The 26,868-nt window shown below is 35.7% G+C and overlaps 1 protein-coding gene and 1 pseudogene across 1 annotated transcript in view; one reads left to right on the top strand and one right to left on the bottom strand.

The window, feature by feature from the left end:
• Abcb7 (ATP binding cassette subfamily B member 7) overlaps window positions 1-26,868 on the bottom strand; it is a 122,833-nt gene that overhangs the window by 73,181 nt on the left and 22,784 nt on the right. The window lies entirely within an intron of this gene.
• LOC114624464 lies at window positions 5,559-6,153 on the top strand (annotated as a pseudogene).

The following is a 26,868-nucleotide window of genomic DNA, read 5'->3' as shown; positions in this document are numbered from 1 at the left end:
AGCAGGTAGGACAGATGAAGACCTTTACTTCTGCTCCTCCAAACCTAATGCCCCAGTCTTATCCTCAGCTTTGCAGCAGAATAACAGTGGCAGCTTCCCAGCCCCAACCTCATCCCCAGAGGATCTCATAGATCTTCCTCTCTTAACCTTCCTTCCTCCCCCAACTCAGGAAATACACAGCTGCCACATACTCCTAAAATCCAGAGAAGAAACAGAAGCAAGGAACAAAACACCTACTCAACAAAAACAAGACCAGATATCAGCACCTAGAATAACAATTTCCCCAATTCCAGAAGACTAGACATCAGCATAAAAACAATAAAATAACAACCAGGACAATATGGTCTCCACTAGAGCTCAACAACTAAGAAATTCATGGTACAAAATATCCAGGGAATCTGGTACATTATGAACAGATCAAATCTAATGGTAGAAATAGAGGAAGGAGAAGAAACCCAGATGAAAGGCACAGAAAATATGTTCAACAAAATCACAGAAAAAAAGTCTCTAATCTAATGGAGATGACTGTCAGAGAACAAGAAGCATACAGAACATCAAATAGATTGAATCAAAAAGAAAGACTTCCCAGCAAATAGTAATCAAAACACTAAACATACAGAACAAAGAAAGTATATTAAAAGCTACAAGGAAAAAACATCAAGTAGCATATAAAGGCAGACCTATTAGAATAACACCTGAGTTTTCAATGGAGAATCTATAAAACTGTAAGAGCCTGGACAGATGTACTGCAGACTCTAAGAGACAACGAATCCCAGCCCAGAATGCTATGCCCAGCAAAACATTCAATTACCATAGATACAAAATAAGACATTCTATGACCAAATTTAAATGCCATCTATCTACAAATCCAGTCCTACAGAAGGTGCTAGATGGTAAATTCCAACCTAAAGAAGTTAATTGCAACCACGAAAACACAAGAAATAAATCATTTTAGATCAGTAAAATTAAAAGAAGGGACACACAAATAGTAGGGAAGATAGCTCCAACTGGCCATCTCACCATCAAACTAAGTTTCCAGTTCTAGGATTGGGTTACATCTAATTGAGTTGTTAGCTAAAGGGGTCCCATGGGAACTCTCAAACAACCCAGGCTATTGCCAAGACCCATTGCTCTTCACAAACTGATGGCAAGACCCTATTGCTGAAGACAACACCAACACGACTTATGGAACATGGAGACATCAAGCTGGTGCCCACATAGAGCCTTCATCCCTACAGTCTAATGTCTTTGGTTCAGGGAGATACTCTGCAGACTACCAAAAGAGGAATGTAAACACCAACCCAGCTACAAACCCTTTATCTACAAAGGTGTACTACCTGCAAGATATGCTAGGGCAACGGTGGCACAAAGCTTGTGGGAGTAATTGACACTGGGCTCACTCCCTAAGACAGAACTTACAAAACTTATATCTGACACTGCTTGGGTGACCAAATACCTGGGATTAGAAACCCAGGGACCTAGGGGAAAAAATCCAGGACTGCTTTTTTACTAAGGAACATAGAAATAAATTGACTCCTAATGACATTCTGCTATATTCGTAGATCAGTGCCTTATTCATCTATCGTTAGAGAAGCTTCCTTCTGTAGCAGATGGGAACAGAGACCCACAGCCAGACATAAGATTGAGAGACCTTGGAACACTCAGTCCTACAAAACAAGGCCTTCTAAATTAACATGATCAATGCTCATATGAACTCAGAGACTAAAACAGCATACACAGGCCTGCAAGGTCTGTACTAGGTCCTCTGTCCTTACATTATGGCTTCCGGTATAATTTTATGAGATTCCTGTATGCAAAGGATGGGTCTCTGATTCTTGTGCCTTCTCTGGTGTTCTTCTACTGGTTTGTCTTGTCCAACTTCAATATGATAGTTTTTTGGTTTATCTTTTATTTTATTTTGTTATATTTTTTAAAAGTGATTGAGAGAGTCAGAGAAAGAGAAATGGAGAAAGACACACACACACACACACACACACATACAGAGTCGGGGGGGGATGAACATGTAGTCACTATGATAAAGGTAATAACTAAACTGTCATTTATATATGCTGGGAGAAGGAAAACTGGTTTTCTCCAATGAAGAAAGGCCATATGCTCAGGTGTAGTTGACCAACAGGGTTTGTGTTTGTGTGTGTGTGTGTGTGTGTGTGTGTGTGTGTGTGTGTACGTGTACATGTATGCTTTTTCATTTGATTACAGTTTAGTGGTTTTTTTTCTTTTTGAGTAGCATTTTATTTTTTGTTCCCTTGTGTGTGTGTGTGGGGGGGTGGTGGTTGTACTGGGTTTTTGTTAAAATTGAGTGAGTAGAAAGTAGGAGAGGATATGTAAGAATTTAAGGGAGGAAAAATATGTTTGAAATACATATAAAATTTAAAATTATTTTAAATAATAAAATAGTAAAACATAATAGAATAAAATAATTAGTTATCTTCAAATCATAAGCCATTTTTCCATTCTCAGGTGATTCTTCTCCATGGTATAAGGATCCAAATTCTTTTTTCTTTTCTTTTTTCTTTCTTTTTTTTGCAGGCACATATATATCTAGTTCTCTAAATACAATAAAGAGACTACTCTTTCCACACTGAATTACATGCATATAGGGTCAATTTTTCCCTTTCTGTTCTATTTCATTGGTCTGTGTGTCTTTATTCATACTAGTACCCTACTGTTTCATCATTGTAGTTTTGCAGTACAATTTGAAATTAAGAATCATGTGCTTTCAAGACCACTTTCCTTAATCAGAATCTTTCATGGTTCCAGACATACATTAGGATTGCTTTTTTTCAAATTTAGTTTTAATAATTCCATGAATGTACGTGTGTGTGTGTGTGTGTGTGTGTGTGTGTGTGTGTGTTATCAGAAATCAAGCTCAGGGCTTGTGCATGCTGGGCAACTATTCTAGAACTAAGCTACCTCCCAATACAGAAATTGGTCTGATATAGATTTAACTAACTCTATAATATTGCTTTGGATAGTATTGAAATTTTGGTGATATTAATTCTTCTAACCAATGAGTACCATGCAGGATACATTTCCTTTTACTTCTGTCATCTATTTCTTTTATCAATATTTAACAATTTTGAATTTTGAATAATCTTTCATCTCCTTGTTTATATTTATTCCTGTATCTATTCCATGGTGAAGTATTTTACTCTTTTTTGATGCTATAGTAAATGAGAGTTCTTGAGTTCCTTTTCCAAGTAGTAAATAGTTGAGGGTTTGCAGGCATACAATCACTTACACAACTACTCATTATGGCCACTGTAGTATTAAAGCAGCAACAGATAACACATAAATGAATATGTCTTGAGTTCCAATAAAACTTAATCGTGGGCAATGAAATCTGAATTTCATTTGATTATAGTTCATCACAATCTATTTTCTTTTGATTGTTTCCCCAACTACTAAAAATTGTTTTAAAACAGCTTAGCACATAAATCATACATAAACTCAATCTGACACAACTGTTATAAATTGCTGAGTTGTTGAACTGTGTTCTAGATAATCCCCTTCAACCTCTAAGGATACAGGGGGAGAAGGAAGAGACTGCCAATCAGGGAAAGGAAACAAATATTAAAAATATATAGCAACATGTATATGAACATGATGAAACCTATCACTTTATATGCTAAGCTAAAGTTTTTCATATTAAAAAAATGACCGTTAGCAGGCTGACAAGATGGATCAGATTGATGAACTAGATTCAATTCCCAGGTTCTACACATTAGAAGGAAACTGACTCTCACTGATAAACCAGCCTCCCTCAACCTTGGGCTTCGAAGCCATCTTATAGTAAAGACAAACTAAGTTCATTCCTGTTTAATGATTAAATCTGTTTCTCAAACATCGGGCTATGCTTGCCTCTAATATTAACTACAAATGGTCAGTATTATCTATTCCAGGAAACAACAACCATGCCTTTGTTTCAAAAAGTTGTTAGGACCATCTGATAACCCTGTGTTTGTTTCAAGAGGGTGCTATAACCACATTATGCTAATGTTTTGCTTCTATAACCCTGCCTATTTGCCTGTTAAATCCCCCATTTGGAAGTCTCTTACTCCAGAGCTATAAAAACTTTTATTTTCCCCATGTCCAATGCTGATCTCTTAAACCCCGACTTAGGGAGACACAGCCCTGTACATAAATAAAAATTGCTTTAATTAATTTGGCCATATTTGGGTCGGTGGTCTTTCTTCTCATATCTGTAGAATTAACATGTTTCTCCTGACCTCCACATGTGTGTCATATCATGTGTGGGATTGATAGGAACTTTCTAAAATTCTTGAGATCTTAAGTAACAAATGTAATAAAAGAAAAAGAAAGTGTCATCACAAAAACTCCAACATAGAAACATATGTACATATTCCCTCTCTTCCTCAAGTATTTTTCCTTTTATTTTCTAATTTTTATTATTTTTGAAAAATAACAGCAGCAGAAAATCCTAGTCATCAAAGAGTCTTCACAGAATTTAGAATACCCAGTTAGGTAAACTTCTGGGAAGTAAGCTACTTAAAAGTCACATTTACCTGTGTAACATGATTTTGTCAACATGAAACTTAACCATTACTCCTTACATTTTAGCTAATGGTGTAAGATCCCACAGTGCCTGATAGGAGACTAACAATAAATTACAATACAAAGCATTTGTCCATTAAAACCAGTGTCCTGGCAGAGGTTGTAGCACAGTGGTATATGTGTTGGCTTGCCTAGCATATGTAAGGCTCTTGGTTCATTTGACAGAATCCCAAGAGAATAAGAAGACAAGAAAAAGAAAACTAAACAGTACAAAAGTCAGAACCAACTTATTTTTTAAAAGGAAACTAAGGAACAAACACAATTTACTACCACACCATGTAAATTTACTAAGAGCTCAGTTAACAATCAATTATTTCACTAGGCTAAGATCCCAAGAATTTTAGAAAGTTCCTATCAATCTCACACTACTCTTTCCAGCCTTACTATGTATACATATATGTATGTATGTATGTATGTATATATATATATATATCATTATTACACATTATTACACATTTCCATCTGCAGCAGAATCCTGAGATAATATGAAAAAAAATCAAGGAATATGGAATTGGGCATATTTTTGGTACTTAACAATTTCACATTTGGGCAATATGATATCCTTACTCTTTGTGTTTACTTAGAAAAGAATCCTCAACATTTCTAACCCTCATTTCCATAGCTTTTATGGAAGATCAACCACTTTGTTTAGTTATATTTTTCTATAAATGCTCATTTATGTGTGTTGCTTTTTAAGCATGCATCATTTAGTACTATGGACTAAATTACCTGGAAAATTACCCTAAATTCATGGAAGACATTTTTCTTTTATGTAGGTCATTCTACCAGGCGTACTACTATACAGGTCATATCCAAAACACCTCAATTCTCTTTACAAGCATTCCAGCAAATGCTGATACCTGGCATCCCTTTGTTATGAAATTCAAGATACAATTTGCTTATAAGAGGTGTAGACTAGCCTTTCCGCTCTACCGAGCGGTTCTCCTGTACAGGAGGCAGCCATGGCGCTCAGGCAGAATGGCATGATCCTGAGGCCCCACTTCCACAAGGACTGGCAGCAGCGAGTAGACACTTGCTTCAACCAAGGCACACAAGATCTGCAGACGCAAGGCCCGGCAAGCGAAAGCGCACCACATTGGCCCTCGTCCTGCGTCTGGTCCTATCAGGCCCATCGTGAGGTGCCCTACAGCTAGATACCACACCAAGGTGCGGGCTGACAGGGGCTTCAGCCTGGAGGAACTCAGAAAATGGCTCGCACCATCGGCATCTCTGTGGACCCAAGGAAGCGAAACAAATCCACGGAATCACTGCAGGGCACCGTGCGGCGTCTGAAGGAGTACCGCTCCAAGGAAGCCTTCTGCTCCAAAGAAGGGAGACTGTTCTGCTGAAGAACTTAAATTGGCCACCCAGCTGACAGGACCTGTGATGCCCATCCGGAATGTGTACAAAAAGGAAAAGGCCAGAATCATCACAGGAGAGAAGGACTTTAAGGCTTTTGCCAGTCTCCGTATGGCCCGTGCCAATGCCCGGCTCTTTGGTATCCGAGCAAAAAGGGCGAAGGAAGCTGCAGAGCAAGATGTTGAGAAGAAAACGTAATGCGTGGTTGAAAAGTTGTAATAAATTTTCCATAAAGAAAAAAAAGCGGTGTAGACTAGGAGATTATCGATATAAGCACAAATCTAAGATCAGGGTTAACAAATGGTACCTAATGAGTTCCTGATTATCTCTAAAATGAGAAGGAACATTAAAGAATATATCTGGTTTCCTGAATTTTAAATTGCTTTTAGCTTATATACACAGTGTTTACAGCATGCTGAAAGGTCCTTTCTACTAAAGAAATAGGTAAAAACAGGCCTTTGATGTAATTTCTGTTACCAATCTGCTAGTTTCCTCAAAATGGTACCTTCTGTCTCCTTCTAACCCATTTTGTTTCTTTTTTTAAATGTTCATTGATTTTTCTTTCTTGTTTTTAATTGATAGTTTAGTGTTGCTAATGGCGCTCAAGCCTGAGAAAGGTGCTAACCCTTATTCCATTATCTCCTCATAGCTAATTGTCCAAGGACGTGGAACAAAATGGACTCTTTTTCTGGTAAAAGTACTATCAGCCAAACCAACTGAATCAGCTCCTCCAATAAAAAATGGGGAATTTTTTCAAAATATATCACAAAATCGCCCTCAAAACAAACATGTAGAAAAATAACTTAATTTTGCTCCCTCTCATTTTTTTTTGGTGTATTTAAGCTCTGAAAATCTGTCACTTTTTTCTTCTAAAAATATCAACTCTTCTTTTCAACTGTACTTCAAAAATTCTCAAAGGTGACCATAATTCATACAACAGTTAGAACACTTGTTTTCACGTAATGCCAGCTCTCCTAGAAGCATTTTAAAAGCTGAAAGTTTAAAGCTGCCTTGAAAAGAAGTACGGAGAGCCTCCAAGTCACTTTAGAATGCTTTAATGGTAAACAAACCTTGGACCAGGGAGCCAACTCAGCAGGTAAAAGCACTTGCCATGCAAACCTAATGACCTGAGTTTGAGCTCCTGAATCCATGCAAAAAGTCAGGAGTCACATCTGTAATTTCAGCACTCCTACAATGAGACAGGAAATTTGCCCAGAAGCTCTCAGGCTAGGTAAAGTACGCTGTGCAGTGAAAGAAATAAGACCCTGTCTCAATGAGATGGAAGGTGACAACAAATTCCCAAAAGCTATACTCCGACTCCTACATGCACTATCTAACCCCCACATTAAATTTCAAATTAAACGTAAGCAAACAGTAATGTAAACTGTCCAAACAACTTTGTTAAATGGAGCTCACTTTTGCAATATAAAAATCAATGGGTTTTGTCTTAGATATTGGACAGAAAAATGATTTTAAACACATGGTCTTTATGCTTTTAGCCTAAAAGAGAAAGATGCAGAAATAAATGCCACAGCAATACAAATATAATAATGAGATAGTACCTTGAGTATCTTACTACCATCATCTACCCTAAAAATTCTGCTAGTTCAGTTCAGCAAATCTATTGTTGAACAATGTAGTATTTTATTACACTTCATGGTCTCATTTTGATCTCAGCTTGCTAAGGTATGTTTACATTATATAGACTGTTTATTAGGAATAGCTATTCTATAATCATTTTAGTAGAAATAACTATGGCCACTATTTCTTAAGTACATGCTACTTGGCAAGCACAATATTACATTATATCATTTCCTTCTTATACCCCTACAATGTAATGTGCTATTGTTGCTGCTGCTGTTGTTATTATATTCCCATTTCCAGGCAAGAAAGCCAGGCTCAAAGGCTGCTTGCTTAAGGCTATACTGTCAATAAGTGGCAGCCTGAATATATCCATCCTTAACCCTATCACTACAAGCAATATCAGCAATTCACTTGAACTACTGAATTTAGAACTTAGTAATTGTCATCTTGCAACATCTAGGCTGAGTTTTCTGCTAACAAGGCACCTCTCATGAAAATGATAATTAAGCTTACAAAAATTGTCAGACATGAATCAACTTTAACTGAACTCTGGAGTCTATTGAAAAACTAAAAACAACCAGAGAACATCATGAAAAGAAGAAACAAAAGCTGTTGCGAATTCTCAGAAAATAGTGCATGAGATTTGTGCTTACTCACATATAAGCTCCATCCACCATAGGCATAGAACCTACATTTCCGGCATGGCTTACTAGACCACAAGGGAAACCATGGTCTTTATGCTCATTGAACTGTGGTTACATATTTTGACCTGGCAGGTTCCTGAAGCACAGATTCATAGGCTTACCAAAGTAAACTGAACCTGGACTGGCCTTCTATGATCATTTGTTGAAATTATATAAAGCCATGTGCCTGAGGCAAGAAGGAGACACTAAAAATCCCAGGAAGAAAGAGGCTAGGAGAAGATAAGGGCTTTGAACAGAGAGAGGAAATATTAGCTACTGAAAATAACAATAAATCAAAGGACTCAATAATCCATATTAGTATCTATTTAATAAGAAGCCAGAAAAAAGAAAAGGCTGAAATGGAAAGAAATACTTACAAAAAAATGCCAAAACTAAAGATGAAAGAACTCATACCTAGAAGAGGCCATAAAATGCCCAGAGGAACAAAAACCATCTAAACACAGCCACAATAAAACTTAAAAATATCAAAGGTGGGGCTGGGGAGAGGCAGAGACAGAGATGTCTCAATGGTTTTGAGCACTTACTGCTTTTCCAGAAGACCTGGGTTTGATTCCCAATATCAACATGGTGGCTTAAAATCATCTGTAACTCCAGCTCCAGGGATTGATGCCCTCTTTCCAGACTCCATGGTTGCAGGTTAAACATCCATATACATAAAAGTATTTTTTAAAGCAAAGTAAAAATAATATATTCTAAAAGACTCTATAAAAAGCAAGTAACAAATTAAGTTTAAAGAACCAGAAGGACATCAAGATTTTTCATTGCTATACTGGATGCAAAAAAAAAAAAAAAAAAAGAGATAATGGAGGGAGGTTTTCAAAACACTAAAGAAAAATACTGAATTAAAAGAAATTGTTCTTTTGAGACCCTCTTGCTTCAAAACCCAAGTATTGGGATTAACAAAGATGTGGCACCACACAATGAAACTAGATTTTTAATATAACTAAGTTGTTTTTCTAGTGTCATGACATTGTAGATACAAATTTACATGGATATATTTAGTTTTTTAAAAAAATATATAAATCAAGTTGCATACTGAGGATACTTGCATTTTCTAACTCATTTCAACAGTGTTAAAATCATAAGACAGGATCTTGAGATAGCAGGATAAGTAGTGGACTCAACTATGTAACACGTTGAAAGTCTGTCTTGACTACAAAAAACCACTATCTCAAATATTATATCAAACAAACACATACCAAACAAACAAAAGAAGAATGGCAGCCTTGTAAACAAGGGATACAACAGAAATATCTGCTTATAAAACAGATCAAAAGTAAAAGTGTTAGGACTGGAGAGATGGCTCAGTGCTTAAGAACATCCACTGATCTTCCAGAGAACACAGAGTTTAATTTCCAACACCCACATGGTGGTTCTCAACCAAATGCAACTCCAGTCCTAAGGGATTCAGTGCCCTCTGCTGACCTCCTCAGGAACCAACCATGCCAAGTGGTACACTGACATATATATACATAAAATAAAATTCAAGTAAATAAAAAATAAACTTTTAAAAATAAAAGTAAATTCTTTCTAAATAAGATGAAAAGAAATTAAGAAAATAATACAAGATATAAACCAAATTGTATAAACTCAGAATAAGATTGGAGAACTTGAAAAATATTAGAAAATAATATTTTTGAAGCTCAAATCTGGATAAAACAAGAACAAATAAATAAACAATGAATAACGTTGGATGGGTTATGGGTGGGGGTTTGATAAAACTTAGTGATAACACATTTGGCTAGCACTAGACAATCAGCCCTACAAAAAAATTTCAAAAAACAAAAAGGGAAGTGTGAAAAGAAAACGTTAAAAATCAGAAAAAATGGGGCTGGAGAGATGGCTCAGTGGTTAAGAGCACTGACTGCTCTTCCAGAGGTCCTGAGTTCAAATCCCAGCAACCACATGGTGGCTCACAACCACCCATAGTGAGATTGGATGCCCTCTTCTGGTGTGTCCGAAGACAGCTACAGTGTGCTCATAATAAAATAAATAAATAAATCTTTAAAAAAAATCAGAAAAAATGACAAAAATGGATTTCAGATAAAATGACACAATGGAACATAGGGAAAGAGGATCTAGAACAATATCCATGAAGAAAAAAAAGAAAGTACACTTTCCAATTCCTAAAGCTACCAGAAAAACTACAGTAATCAAGACAGTGGTATAGCTTGATAGAATAGAACTGAGATTTCAGAAATAAATATGTAAGCATTCTGGGTTTGTTGACTTTGGTATGGATGCCATGAATAGAAAAATAGAAAAAAACCAGTTTTTTCAAATACTCCCAGCATAACCATATCCATATAAAAACCTCTCAAAATATCCTGCATACCTGTCTAGAAGAAAGCACATTGAGAATCTGATCACGACCTTGGGTTAGGCAAAAGTTTATCACACAAGATATCATAAACATTAGTAATAAAAGGAAACATTTGGATAAGCTGAACATAGTCAAAAATTAAAACCGTTGTGCTTTAAATTATTCACAGAACAGGAGACTAAGCATGCAAATTATATCACCAGCAAGGGAGATATCAAAAATATAAAATGTACATTTATAACATGAGAAAGGATAACCAAACATAAAAACATTCAATAGATGTTTCTCCAAAAAAGGTTCTAGAAAAGCCTAAGAAAAGATGCTTAAAACCATTAGCCATTAGGAGACTGCAAGTTGAAAGCACAATAAAACACCACTCTATGTCTACCAATACAGCTGAAACACAAAGGACAAATATTAACAAGGACTGGAGAAACTAGATTGGAGAACCTTTTTAAACACACAGCACTCCCTTCTTTACCTCTAGGGGCATGTTTCTATTGTCTCTGAACAGTACCAAACCTTATACAGTTTCATCCTTACAGTAGATCTTCATAACTTCAACTTACATATATATTTTATTCTCATTAAGTTGTAATTTTTGCCTTTTACAGGTAGTGCTCTGAGGCTTGACATATTATTGGCATATTCAAATTGCCAGAATCACTACTCTAATGCTTTGGAAGACAGTACTATATAAGAATTACTTGCAGATAAGCAGTGTGACACTCTAGACTATCAGATAACCCAGGAAGCTAAATGACTGGTAGTACATGCAGTATAGAAAAAGCCAGTATTATTGTTTGAATGAAAGATGCCCACAACAAGTTTATATGCTTGAACACTTAGTCCCCAGGTGGTGGGCACTATTTTGAGAGGTAGTGAAACCTTTGGGGCACAAGCAGGCCACTATGGAGTAAACATTGTAGATTACAGTGGGCCACTGTTTGCTGCCCAAGCTTTCTGATCTGTGCCATGTGAAAAGCAACCACTGCAAGCTGTGCTGTCACAGACAAGAGCTAGTTCTACCACCAGGCTTTCATTGACATGATGGACTGAATACACTCAATCTTAAACAAAATAAACCTCTCTTCCCTTAAGTTGCTTATGTTGTATATTTTGTAATAGCCTAAAGGAAAGTAACTAAAACAACAAAAAGGATGATTCATACAGGAGCATGATAGCACTAGACTTCCTTATACCAGGAAAAATGGCACATAAAACTTAGATGCCATTTATTTCTGGAGCTTTTCATTTAGTATTTTCAGAATGAAAGTGAGCAAAGATAACTGAAACTACAGAAATAGAAATGTAGATGAGGAGGCATATACACATAAGGTCTGAGGGAAAAAAGAGAGGTTTATTCTGCAGCTACAATATTTGTATGTGTACATACATCTACACATATACAAAGTCTAAGTGGGTGATTGGGTTAGTCAAATATGTGTTTAGTTCCTTTTCTTTTACTTTTGTCTACTTTAGAATTTTTCTTTCTAAATCTTGACAAAGGTCTTCATATATATTCTTCTAAACAAAGTATTAATAATAGTAATTAAAGAAAATTGGTATATCATTTTCTAGCTATTATAAAAAATAGATATATAAAACACATCCCTCCTTCCCTCAGCTTCCTTTTCTTTTCCTTTGTCTTTCCCTTCTTTTTATCCTGAGAAAGAGTCTCCTTATGTAGCCCAGGCTGGTCCTGAACTCACTTCAAAACACGGCCTCAACCTCCTAAGCCACTACACCTAGCTTCTATGAATCTTTTTACAGACCTCAAGGTAATTCTGATTTAGCTATTACAATACTTGAACTCAAGCCTGCATTTGTGAACCACATCTATACACAACTGAAAACTCATCTTCTTAAAACCTAGATCATGCTTATAATCCAGTATTTAGGAGGCTGAGGTAGAATGTTAAGTCCAAGGCCAGCCTGAGTTACAGAGACATTCCAGGCCAGTTTGGGATATACAGTGAAACCTTGTCTGAAAAATACTCTTTCTAAAAGGGAAAAAATTCACCCTTCTATGCTAATTCTTCATGTGACTCAGGATTAACTGCAACACCTGGGATTGCTATTCAAGTTCTATGCCAACCCGAACACCAATCAATCTTGTATTTCCAAGATTTGACTTTTTTCATTTTTAGAGTACTGAGGTTGGGACCTAGGTCTTTATTCATGCTTTATCACTCACCCCTCTTGTGTTTTTTTAAATTATTTTTATTTTATGTGTATGATTGTTTTGCCTGTGTGTATGTATGCATAGTATTTGTAGAGGCTAGAAGAGGGTGTTGGATCCCCCAAAAGTGGAATTACAGGTGACTCTGAGCTGCCATGTGGTTTCTAGGGTTTGACACTGGGTACACTAAGAGTAGTTATTGTCCTTAACAGCTGAGCCATCTCTCCAGCCTCTAACCTTTAAACATATTTCTCCTAGCTCCATTTCATAAAGTCAACACTTAATTCAAAATGACACATAATAGACACTCCTGATCAATAAGTTCTTTGCTCATGATTCAACCAACCCAGGATAAAACTGCATTTATACTAACATATAAGGCTGTTTCCCAGTTATTCCCTAAAAAATACAGTATAACAATGACTTACAAAGCATTTACATGTATCAAGTAGGAATCTAGAAATTGTGTAAAGTATACAGGAAGATAATTTCTGATGTAACTACTATGGTATTTTACATAAGGGATTTAAGTATCAGAAAATCTTAGTGTTCCTCATCAGGCCTCCCCTAAATCATGGTCCCAATCCTTTACAGATGCTGAGGGATGATTATACTAACTTATTCTTCAAACATGCTTTGAACTTTTATAGACATCGGGTCTCTTGCCTAAAATGTTTTCTCCCTTGCTATTTAGCTGAATCCATCCCTCAAGGCAGGATAAGGAAAGGACAGAAAAAGGAGTCTGGAATTAATAGTATCATTAGACAGAAGAAATCAAGGCCAAAGGCCAGGCATTGATGGCATACACCTGGACCTCAGTGCACACAGAAGGCTGAGAAAGATGGTAAATTCCAGGCCAGCTTGGGCTACAGACTGAGACTTTCAAAGAATGAGAGTAAAGAAACCAAGGGCAATTTCTTTCTCTTATCATTTTCCCTTCCTCTATAGCAAAGTCTTATATTCTTTAATATTTTACCCTCATAAAGGTTAAAAACATTTAACTTCCATATGTTCAGTATTCATCATGGATCACAGGACAAACAAGCTAAAGTCATCTCCTGCATGTGTACATCTTATAATTCTGTCAAGCCTCATGGGCAGAAAGCTGCTTCCCTGAGAAACTGGAAGGATACAGCAAAAGGGAAACGATAACTGGGATCTTAAACTGCATGTTTACTTTAACATACTTCAGTATCACAAAAACAAGTCAGGTTCATTACAGAACATTTGGAAAACAGAACAGAAAATAATAATCATGCATCCATCATCCTACCACCCAGAGACAGACAATTCTTTTAAATTTGGGTAGGATTTCTTTTAATCATCTTTCCTTCCTTCTTTCCTTCCCTCCTATCTTCCTTCCTTCTTTTCTTTTGAGACATGGTCTCTTCTTTATCACCCTGGCTGTCCTGGAACTTACTTCTTAGGTCAGGCCATCCTCGAATTTACAATGAACCATCTGCCTTTGCCTTCCAAGTGTTGAGATTAAAGGCATGCACCAACATAACCAGTTTAACCCTATTTCTCAAGCATACATTTTGTCATAGTTGAAAGACTGGAGAATGCTAATTATCCTATTCTGACCACTACACATTGCATATGTACTGAATTATCAGTGTACCTCATGAGTATGCATAAGTATATGTCGATTAAAAATTAAATTTGGGAGCTGGAGAGACGGCTCATTGGTTAAGAGCATTGGCTGCTCTTCCAGAGGACCTAGGTTCAATTTCCCACACCCACATGGCAGGTCATCACTGTCTGTAACTTCAGCTTCAGGAGTTCCTACACCTTTACACAAATTCACATGCAGGCAAAACACCAATGCACATAAAGTAAAAAAAAATTTAATTTGATCCAGACACAGTGTAATTCTAACACTGGGAATTTAGAAGATTTTGAATTCAAAGCTAGCCTCAGATTTGAATTTTAAATATTAAAATCATTTGGCCTATTGAATTTTGTGTCCTGGTTTTCTTGTCTGTATATATACATACATATACATACACACACACACACACATATATATACATATATATATATATATATACACACACACACACATACATACATAATACATACATACATATGTGTATTCGTATGTGACACAGAGAAAAGAACATACTTGGTGGCTGTGTAGAAGATTCAGTAAGTACAATGTTTGTTACACAACTGTGAGTGAGTTTGTATATCCAGTGTCCAAGTAAAAGTGCAGTGGAAGGGTCCATATCTGAAACCCCAGCATAGGGCAAGCCTAACTCTTAATTCAGCAGTTCAAGTACTGGCTGCCCCTGGCCTACCTCCTTCATTGTCCCAATTTGCAGAAGGCTAGACTCTCACTTCAGATATACAACCACAAAAAGAAATCTGCGTGCCCAGCTCATGTCACAAAATTACAAATAATATAAAAGGTCAAGATGATTTGTTCCCCTCAAACCTACTAGCTCTAATGAATCCCAGATTTTTTTAATTGATAAATGTTATCAAAGAATTCAGGTTTAAAGAAGGCATAAATGGAGCTTAATGAAATTCAGTAGGATAACAAGGAAATGCAAACATATGAAGTGATAAAGAATGAAGAATAAAGAAAATTTAGGATTTGAAAACTGAATTCAATAAGGAGACAGAAATACTGAAGAGAACTCAGGCTGAACTGAAGATGGAACTAGGAAACTCAATGACCCATCTAGAAAACTCAGGAAAGCCTTACCAGTAGAATGTATCAAATAGAAGAAAAAATATCAGTATGTGAAGATAAAGTAGATAAACTGAATCACTCAAGCAAAGATTATGAAAAAAACTTAAACACATAAAAGGAACATATAAGAACTGTGGGCCATCATGAACGGACCAAAGCTTTGAAGGCTGAATTCATCATTATGTGATCCCACTACCTATTTGCTGCACCATATTGGAAGCTATACTATATTTTGTTGAGCCTTCAGTCTAGAGAAAGAATTAAAATGTAAAGGAAGAAAATGACACACTACTCCCTCAGAAATGTCATGCCAATACATCTCCAATAACAGCGCCTAAGAGTTATTTTATTACACCAACACTGGCATGTGTAGATCTATTTTTATCAATATTCATCTATGTATTCAAAAATTGCTCACTATAAACTTTCAGTATATTAAGACTATATTAGAGCTTATATATAACTATATGTTGTATCTAACATGTAATAGTAGATTTTTTAATTTTTTTTTCAGAGCTGAGGACTGAACCCATTGCCTTGCAAGCGCTCTACCACTGAGCTAAATCCCCAACCCCTAAATTTTTTTTTACTTATTCACTTTACATCCCATTCACTGCCCCCTTCCCCATCACCCCCTCCCACAATCCTTCCCCCCTCCCTTCTCCTTCCCTTCTGGGCTGGTGAGGGCCCCCTGAGTATGCCCCCACTCTGGCACTCCAAGTCTCTGTTAGGCTAGGTACTGCCTCTCCCACTGAGGCCAGACAAGGCAGCCCAGCTAGTAGATCATATCCTGTGGATCTATTTTTATGATGGTCAATAGACCTGACTGAAAAAGATTTCACCACTTTTTGGGTTTTGGATGGCTTCTTTGTTTTGCAGTACCGAGGGGCAAACCTACAGCCTCTGTGTGCTAGGCTAATGTTTCTCCACTAAGCAATATCAAATAGCCCACTTTATTGCTGTTTTTACCTCATTTCTGATTGTAAAAATGAAATTGATCATCTTTTCATGTATTTAGTGACTGTGCATTTCATGATTCTTGCTCTATGAATAGCCTGCTTAACTCTTTGTTTCTACTTGAATATTTGATGTTCTCAAAAAGCATCATTTGTATAAGTCCTTTATATATTATGGACATCAACTAACTAGGTCTAGCTGGTTTTAAACATTTAGGTTTTCTAGTAGTCTATGACAAACACATTTTATACAGGTTGGACATGGTACCACATACCTTTAATCTCAGCACTCAAAAGGCAGAGGCAGGTGGATCTCTGTGAGTTCAAGGCTAGCTTTGTCTACAGAGGGAATTCCAGGACAGCCAGGACTACACAGAGAAACCCTGGCTCAAAGATTTTACCTCATCAAATTTATTCATTTTATTTGTTTATTCCTTTGTTCTTATTCTTTAAAAAATCTATTCTTTCTCTGGAATAAATATGTTTATCACTTCTTTTCATAATTTCAAGGTTTGTTCTGATCTTCACTAACTAATCCATGAACAGTTTGGGTTGGTATTAACATCTAACTCTAGCGATATGAATATTGAAGAATGTACCAACATCTATATTTTATTTACACATAGTTCATTTCATATTTACTCATGTTAATATGCCTGACTATTCATAAGCTGTTATCACACTATTTACTTTATAATACAGTCTAATAGCTGATGGAATAATTTTCTTTTTACAAATGTGCATGTATTATAGAACTCTTCCAAGATATTCTTAGCTTATTTCCCTAGCTTACTTACTCTTCCAGAAAAGTTATCAAAATAATCTCATCAAGATCACCTTTTAAAAAATCTTTGAGGATTTTTATTAAACTCTATTAAATCTAACATTTTTAAATCAACAATGTTGAATAATGTAGCATTTTTCTCCATGTATTTGAAGTTAATTTACTTCAGTAAAGTTGTTTGCTTTGGCCAAATGGGTCTCAAACATCCTATATTAATTTATTATTGATGTGCATACTTGCTATTTATACTGTAAAAAATCCCCCTCATTATATTTTCTATGAACTAAATGTCATCTTCACAAGACATGAAATTATTTAACAACTGTTATACTAGTCTATACTAATTATATAGTAGATAGTATAGAAGTCTATATATAAATTGGATGTGGTAGCTAATATCTGTAATTCCCAGCAACTTTTGAGATCAAGGTAAGAAGAACCTGAGTTCAAAAGTAACCTGGGATATAGAATGAGACCCTTAGTCTCAAAACAAACAAACAAACAAACAAACAAACAATTGTCTGTGAGACACACAGATTATGTTCAAGAATCAATTGAGGCTCTTAAAAAATTATCTTCACCCTCATTTCAAGCCTAAAGCAAAACTTCTTTTTGATATCTTGAATAACTCATAATTACCTAAGAATAGGTTGCTATAATTACTAAAATTAGTCAGCTTATTAATGTGACTCATAATAGGCCCACAACAACTTTTCTTTTAAGATTTTACTTATGTGTATGCATGGTTTGCTTGCATGCATGCCTGTGTGCCATATGTGTGCCTGGTGGTACTCAAGGAGTACAGAAGAGGGTGACAGATCCCTTGGAACTAGAGTTATAGTCAGTTCTGAGAGTTATGAGATAGCACGTAGGTTCTGGGAACTGAACCCAGGTTCGCTGGAAGAGCAGCAACTGCTCTTAACCACTGAGGGGTGTGTGTGTGTGAGAGAGAGAGAGAGAGTCTCAGATATTCTAGGCTGGACTATATAATAAAGGATGGATGCCCTTGAATTTCTGATCTGCTTCTAGTGCTGAGAATATCAGTTTGTGCCAGTATGCTCAGTTTAGGCAGTGCACAGGATTGAACCCAGGGCTCTGACACGTTAGGCAGGATCTACCATAGAAGCCACATCCCTCAAATTCCAGTGTTTTTGTACTGCTTTACCCTATGGCATCATACCAACAAAAGAACATAAAGCTGTAGTACATGTATTTTTCTCTGCCTGGAATTCTCTGTCTGTCCTTTTGTTTCTTTGCCCTAAGTAACTCATATTCATCCTTCAACTAAGGATCCCTATGCCAAGAAGACTTTCCTAGCCACAACCTCAGCCCTGGATCTTTACTTTTTAGCATCATTTCATGTCTATGTGTCCATTGCCTCATTAATTTAGTTTATTAGATCCATGAAGGGAAACAATTCTGTCTCCTGTGATTTCCAGAGAACTACCTTTCTTGGCACACAATATAGTCTTTTTATGAAAGTCTGTCAAGTAAGCAAAGAACAGACAGTACCTCTGATATAAGTTGATATTTCTATTACTAACAAATCTTTTACAAAAAATGGTTCAACTTCTTAACTTTCCAGATGGTTTCAAGCACAGGAAGAAAGCTTCATAACACTGGATTATGAAGACAGTGAACTCTGGAAAAGGAATGACAGCTTTACCAGTGCCTGAATGCTTGGGTTTCTTTTCTCTGTGTAGTCCTGTAACTCACTCTGTAGACCAGGCTGGCCTTGAACTCAGAGATCCACCTGCTTCTGCCTCCAGAGTGCTGGTATTAAAGATATGCGCCAACACACCCAATTCCCCAACCATTTTTTTATTGCAGTAGCCTTGTGTCAAAATTCCAAGAACTTCAGGGTTAATATATATAAATGTCTGCTTACATGAACTGAATTCAAAAATCCCAAAATGATATGGTGGGAGAAGCATGGTACTCTAAGGTAGCTCAGCTCTGGTTCATTCATTATGTTACTATTCTAACAACTACATGATTTTTTGGTTTTTCAACTGTACAATTAGTAAAGCAGAATGCATTATCCTCACAGTTTCCTTTAATGATGAGATTTAAAAAAAAAACCTTACGATTACATGTAAAATCAGTTCTTGAACTTAAAAAAAGCAACTGTCTTTGCTGGCAACTAAAACACAAGTTAACAAGCCATTGGAAATGTCATCCAAATAATACTAACAAAGTTTAGTTAAATGAAACTTGGAAAGAATAAAACAGTTGGCTTTCCAATACAACAACCACTGAAATCTGTGTTTTTATTCACTAAAGCTCTATTTTTAAGTAGAATTTTTACAAGAAGGCCTTCTGCAATTTCAAAATTAGTAAATCAAAAATCAAAGTAAGTGTAATAAAAGAAAACTACATTATGTTTTCAGCTGTTTTAATGAATGTAAATGTTATATTATAGGCTATGATAATAAGCTGAAAGCCATATTAGCTCTAAAACCTCATTACTTGCTGTTCACACAGTTTTTCTAAAATAAGTGACAACTTAAACTGTTAAAGTACAAAAGTTAAAGTTGTTAGAAATAAAGAATAATCTTGGTGTCATACAAAGGAACACATGAACAAAGCAAAAATGGCTCTCAGCTCACTTGGTGTTTATTCAAATCTGGTGGAGACTGTGTCCTTTTGCCGTAGGCTAGGGTCTGATCTCATCATCCTTCACAATTGGCTGGTTTTAAAAGAATTGGTTCAGGTGGGGTTGGTAGCACACACTTTTAAACCCAGCACTTGGGAGGCAGAAGCAGGAGGATCTTTGTGAGTTCCAGGACAACTGGGGCTATACAGACGTTGTCTCAAAACACACACATACACACACAGTTCTAAGAATACAAACTTGCCTTTGTGAAAAGCAAAGTTTTATCAGGTGAGGGGACTAAAACATTTACATAAAAGTTTTACAAGATAGAGGAGATAAAATATTTGAAGTCCTTATAAAAGTTTTACAGTCTATAACATAAAAGACTAATATTTAATGTGTCTTACAAAATGAAGGGCTTAGAAATATTGCTGTGTTAGTAGCTAAGATACAGGAGACTAACTATTATAAACTAAGTAGGTTAAGTTTGGTTATAAACCTCAAAGTCTTGGATTTATTCCATTCCTAGAATGCAAGGATGATTCAACAAATAAAAAAGAATCAATCAATGAGGGAAGAATCTTAAAAAACGACATAGGATTATCTTGATACAGAAAGAGGCATTTGATAAAATTCAATAGCCATTCATCATAAAACTGCTTAAAACAAATAGGAAACTTCCTTAATATAATAGGATTGATATATGATAAACTCACAGACAATATGCACAACAGTGAAATTAAAAAATTATCCTATTAAATCAAGAATGAGGTAGAATGCCCAATCTTACTACTTCTATTAAGTATAATACTGGATGTTCTAGTCATAGGACTTCCAAATTAGTCTGGAATGAAAATTATCTGCAATACATGACATAATTTTAAATGCAGAAAACTTTAAAAATGTCTCAAAAACAACTACTAGAGCTAAAAAAAATTCGATAATAGTACAAGATATAAAAACATTAAATAAAAATCCACTGCATTTTAGGTACTAACAATGATCATTGTAAAAAAAAAAACACTAAGACTATTATATTCATAATGGTGTGAAAATATTTAGTAACGAATTTAACCAATGGGAAAGACATGTCCCCTGAAACTATAAAACTATAAAGTACCTCTGAAACTAAAGAGGACACAAAGAAATCTCAGGCTTATGGACTGAAAAGATTTTCTATCCATTCAACCCTTAGTGATCTGTAAATTCAGCGAACCCTAATGGTATTTTTCACAGAAATGGTAAAAAGAAGTACTCAATTTCATGTGGATTCTCTAGGGATTTATAGGCAAAAAAAAAAAAAAAATCTCTAAACAAAAAATGCTGAAGTCTCACAGTTTTACAGAACTATATACAAAAGAATGTAGTACTACCATAAAGGCATACACACCAATGGAACAGACAGAGAAGACTAAAGAGCGGAACAATGACGACGCAATGGTATCTGAGGAGAGTGCCAAGACCAAATACATGAGAAACAAACTGTTGGGCAAATGGATGTACACATGCAAAAGAATGAAGCTGGACTCTCACCTTATACTATACACAAATATTAATTTAAAATGTTTTAAAAATAAAATGGAAGATCCATCACAATAAAAATTCTAGAATTATACATGATAGAAAACTTCATGACAGTGGATCTGGCAATGAATCCTTAGAGTTAACTTAAAAATCATAAGCAGCAGAGGTGGCAGTTGTACCCCATTATTCACTTGAAAATTGGTAAATTTCATATTATGGAACTCTTACCTCAGAAACCTATGAAAGAATTATATTTATCAAGGTCCTGAATAAAGACTCCAACACTTATGAACTTACAGTGTTTAGTAAGTAAATAATCTTAGCTTTAAAATAAAAAACAAATGTTTATAAAGGTAATCCTCTCTATCACCTCTATTTAGAGTAAAGGATTTCATAGGTTTTATGTGAAATTAAATAATTAACACTAGTAAGCTAAAATTTTATAAAACTTTATTAGTAAGGCCAGAAATGCATTTATTTACAGATAGTAGCAGTCTCTGGACCTTATGAACCAATTATGTCTTCAAAATGTATAGTCAAGAGACAGGTATAACAGTACATGCTTGCAATTACAGCACTTGGTGGGTAAAAGCCAGGAATTCAAGGCCAGCCTTAGCTACATAAGACCCTGACTCAAAACTTAAAAAGTTTAAAATGTAGTCAGGCATGATGGTGAGTGGATGGAAGCAGGAACATCAGATCAAAGAAATCCTCACATTGAGTTTGAGACTTGGAGGTCCTAAGACTTTTCTTAAAAGAAAAATGGGAGGGAAGGATGCAGGAAGCAGGGGACAAGGGTATAACCAAAGGACACAGTAGACAAACTTAAAGTGCTCAGTGGCCCACAACTGAAACAACAGCGTAAGATAAATAATGAACGCATTAGCCTATCGCCACACAATATGGCTTATTAACATATATGGGTCTATCCTAACATAAAGAAATAACAATTAAATAAGGAAACTGGATGGCTTTGCTTACAGAAGAATTCCAATTAAGAAATGTAAAAGGAATGAGAGAAATAGAAAAATGTAATTATGCAAACAACATAGTAATAACTGCTGTAGACAAGATCCACTGATGCTCGCTAAAATTAGCTAGTGAAACTTTAGGGAGAAACATGAGATTTGCATATTCAAAGAATCTTCTCCAAGGTATTTTTAATTACAAAGAAGAAAATAATACTGTCCAGGACATAGAATATTAACCAAGTGAGGGACATTACCAGTGGTAGGTATAGCACTCTCATGGTCCTGTGATATGACACACTAAGAAAGACACTGCATAATGCCTTACTAGTCAAGGCATTATAAGGTAGCTTCAACCCATGTATGACCACTGAAACTGTTTTTACCAGAATACTAATCGAGCTAGTAATTTTCAAACTCAAAAACACTTTACGTGTTCATATTATACTCCGTGTAGCATAACACTATTAATAATGTCCCCCTCTCCCTTGGCCTCTAGCAATTTTAAATTTCTACACTTGACTCATCTTTTTGTCATGACTGATTCTGGTCCTCCCTTTTCATATAGTGGTAGTTTCAGAGGTTGGCTCCTCGAGTCCTATTTTTTTCCTTATCCTGTAATTTCCAGAAATTATCCACTACAAAAATGTACTCCCCTGACAATGACTCTCAAACTTTATCTTAAGTCTAGACCTTTCTTACCTACCCAATATATTTGACATTAGAGTCTAGATAAATCAAACTAGACTTGAGTTTATTTTTTCCATCTTCTTTAAATTGTCCAAAATTGTTCTTCCCTATCTTAACTAACAGCATCACTAGCCACCCAAGATGTCTAACCCAGATACGTGGGGCTTATTCTCTATTCGTTTTTTTTTTTTTTTACTGTAAAACTATCTGCTAACTTTTGTCAACTTTACCTCCGAATGATCTCCTTTTTTTTCAATATTACAATAACACTTCACTCTGTTTCTATCAAACAAAAACTCTCCATACCTTCAACCTTGTCTACCTTCCAAACTAAAATTTTTTCAAAGACATGCTATTATTTCTTATCCCCAAATCTTTTTCCTATTCTTCTACCAAGCCAATACCTACCAATATGTCTTCAATACTCATCTACAAAATTATCATCTAGAAGCTCTTCTCTGTCTTCTCTCAACTAAATATGCTTCTCCATTTCTAGGTTCCCCTAAAATCTTACATACGGCACTTTTAAAATACTTGTCACATTTTATTTGAATTGTTAGCTTACTAAACTGTTTTTTCCTCAAAATCTTGATTCGTTGAAGGACAGGTTATGATTCATTCATTGTTGTAGCCTCAGTGACTAGTTACGTCTACCAAATGGCAAATGCCTAACATATTTGTTTAAAATTTTAATTTGTTCCCAGTACTCATAAAATAATTTAAGATGATAATGACATGTTCCTTTTTAAATGTGGAGCTGGTTTAGGTCCTGATAAACCCTAGTTTAGAATGATTTTGCTACCTTTGTATGCATTTCAATATACTAAGCTACTAGTATAGAACAAAGACAGTTTTACAACAGGTTTATTCAAATAGATATAAACTAATTCTTCATCCAGGAAATAGACAATGGGTATATAAAGGATCAAATACAATAAACAGACAGCATACTTCATCACTGAGAGCTGTCAATCATAGAACTATCAGGATGAGAAGAAATAAATAAGTCAAAAGACCTGGTTTGGGGCTGAGATGGTTCCACAAATAAGGCACCTGCTCTAGTCCTAGGTCTTCATATCCCTAGAACACATACGAAAAAAGCTGAGTGTTGTCACGTTATAACCCTTTAATGCCAGCAGTATGTTAGCAGAAACAAGATGATCACTGGGGCTTGCTATTTTACAGCCTATCTCCAAGTTCAATGAGAGACCCTGTCTCAAAATACTAACAAGGAAAGTGGCAGAGGGTGAATAGTCACTGTTTTTGGGCCTCCATGCATAGGTGAATGCACTCCAACACATTCATACACATAGATACAAAATAAAATTTAATTTTAAAAGTCTTGGGTTATAGTCATGTCACTAATTAGATGGAATATAACTGGAATGTTTGAGAAATGTTCATAATATAAATAACCAGGATAGCCCAACCATGTGGCACACTATAATCTCCACAAAATCTATTCTAGAGTTGCATTTTATTACAGAACTATAAGCTCAATAGTAATGGCAAACTTGAAAGAATTCCATCTCACAAAGTACTTTCCCCATATTTCATCTCTTGGTCTTCCTAAGAACTGTATGAAATAGGTAAAGTAAGTCTATTCATGTGGCCATTTTATGGTCTAAAGCACTAAGATACAGGCACAGTATATTCTCTTGCTGAAATTCTGTCCTCTATCCATGATACAAGAATGTCTGATGACAAATCTTGACAATTCTCATAACAGGCAGTAACAGCCTTTATCACTTCTGTCCTATATTACTTCAATATCCTCCTAATTGATGATATCCCTATCTCCATCCTGTTTGTTTCTAGTATATCCTTCAAATTGTAACCAGAACCATACTCCTAAAACAAATTTGACAATGTCATCTCTCTGTATCCATAGAGGATTAGTTACAAGATGCCTCTCTTCATATAATCCAAATCTGAGAATACTCAAGTTTCTTACATAAAAGGGTATAGTATTTGCATATAACCTACATATTTCTTTCCAATATGTTTAAACTCATCTTTAAATTACTTATAATAATTCATACAAATGTGAATGTTATGTAAATAGTTTTGATGCTTCGTTTAGGAAATAATAAGAAAAATGTGTCTCTGTGTTAAGTAGCTATTTAGACATTAGCAGGATGGAAGGTCATTGAGGATGGGTCCCTCTCTCATAATCAGCAGCTTATAAAACTAGTAACTGCAGGATTCTAATTAGTCAAAAGAATGAGATCGGAATACTATATATCTGTAGTCCAGATGAAAATTTTTTTCCTGGATTTTTTTACTTATTTACTTACTTACATGTGTGCATATACATGCATGCTTACATGCAAGTATTTGTATGTGTGTATGTAGCATGTGTGGAGGACAGAAGATAACTTGCAGGAGTTGGTTCCCTCCTTGTGCCATGAGGTCCTAGAGATCAAACACAGGTCATCAGGTCTGGCAGCCTTTACTCACTGAGCCATTCACCTGTCTGTCTATTGCTGAATATTTTTAATCTGTAGTTAGTTGAACCCATGGATGCGAAACCCATAGATATAAAGAGCCAATTATATTTATTAATAGCCCATAAACCACAGGAGCTCCTGTGATGAGAGAAAGACCACTCATCTGTTATGTGGTCAAATATGATGGACACTCTATGTCTACTAAAACTAAGTAACAAGTTTTCATTGTAATTAAACTGATGTTTACATAGCTATATGCAAATCAATATCTACAGCACTGGACAGTGAAGCTCTAAGAAGTAGGGAGCTTTTTTTTCCAGTCCTGGTGCATAAATAAGTAGAGACAGGAAGAAGTAAAAACTGAAAGCATTTTACAAAAAGCTGCTATTACTGTAAGTACAGGTTATACCTAAATGCCAGTATGCTGAGTGCTGGCAGAGCTTTTCTGGGCTTTGTTTTTTCTACTGCAGAAGTGGGTTTATACAGTTTGAGGGTTTATATAAGAAATACACACACACACACGCACACACACACACACACACACACACAAGCAGATTCAAAGACAGAATGTCTGCACTGTAATGCAGAAGAACCCACTAATTGAACAAAAACACTGAGCCCCAGTCTTTAAAAAATACCTCAATTTCCCCCAATAAAGTAATAAAGAAAAACTCAGATAAACAAAGAAACAGAATACTTTCAGGAACGCTTTCTTAAACATGTTAAAGAATACCTCGTGTTATTTTTTAAAAAATAAAAAAAACGGATATATTCAGGGTTGTTAAAATGCATTACTAGGAGATAAAAACCCAATAAGACTTCAAATAAATTAACATATGAATGCGCCCTATTTGAAAAGGCCAGTTCACTAATTGAAAAGTGTAATTGTTCTGTATTATAAAAACAGATAGATTAAACTGCCCAAGTATCTATAAAAGTAAGGTGAAGTTTGTCTTCTAGCCTAGTTTTCTAACTAATCTTTCCTCTAGAGGTTTAGAGTACATCCTTTTAACTTGCTATGCTTTGCTTCTGCAGCATGTGAGCACACACGCACATGCACACAATTATAGCTGCAATATGTCTGCCTCCTTAATTCACATACTGAAGTGTTAACACCCCAGTATTTAGAATGTGACTTCATGGCTGGGCAGTGGTGGCGCATGCCTTTAATCCCAGCACTTGGGAGACAGAGGCACGTGGATTTCTGAGTTCGAGGCCAGCCTGGTCTACAGAGTGAGTTCCAGGACAGCCAGGGCTATTCAGAGAAACCCTGTCTCAAAAAACCAAAAAAAAAAAAGTAACTTCATTTAGATATACTTTTTAAAGATGTAATTAATGAAAAATGATAGAGATTCAGACACAGAAGACCACAGAAGATAAGAGGCCTGTATGTGACACTTTGCTATGGCAACTACAGCAAACTAACACACAAATACACATATGCAGCTATATAG

Source organism: Grammomys surdaster, unplaced genomic scaffold (assembly GCF_004785775.1).
Source record: "Grammomys surdaster isolate TR1022 unplaced genomic scaffold, NIH_TR_1.0 207, whole genome shotgun sequence".
Taxonomy (NCBI): Eukaryota; Metazoa; Chordata; class Mammalia; order Rodentia; family Muridae; genus Grammomys; species Grammomys surdaster.
The sequence above is the reverse complement of the archived record's forward strand: the minus strand, read 5'-3'. Positions and strand labels throughout refer to the sequence as shown.